The sequence below is a fragment of the Gavialis gangeticus genome, unplaced genomic scaffold (assembly GCF_001723915.1).
Source record: "Gavialis gangeticus isolate Ggan-Ray unplaced genomic scaffold, GavGan_comp1, whole genome shotgun sequence".
Lineage (NCBI taxonomy): Eukaryota > Metazoa > Chordata > Crocodylia > Gavialidae > Gavialis > Gavialis gangeticus.
In genome coordinates, this window is record NW_017729009.1 from 11,819,644 (window position 1) to 11,820,059 (window position 416).

Sequence of the window (416 nt, forward strand, 5' to 3'; positions counted from 1 at the left end):
GTGGGCGCCAGCGCGTGCCCGGCCTGGGGGCCGCAGGTGCCGCCGGCCCAGGGGGGCCCTTCCCGGCCGCCCCCCTCCCCGGGGCCCGGCTGGTCACATGAGTTCGGGGAATCTGCCGCTGCTCCACGGAGGAGGCCGGCAGATGTTAGCAGCAGCTGCCTGGGAAGGCTGCGCCTCTTGAATCCGGGCCCAGCCGCTCGCTAGGCCATTTAAGGCGAGAGTCCTTCGCCTCTGAGCCGGAGCCGGGTGGCCCAGGCTCGCGCCCTCCACGGGGAAGAGGACGGCGCGGCGGGGACGTCCCCAATGCCGCCCCGTCCGTCCAGGCGAAGATCCCGGCGGTGCCCCGGGAGCCCGAAGGCAATGGCCAACGCTGCTGTAAGCCGAGGGTCCTGCTGTGACCCCGTGTCAGGCGAGCG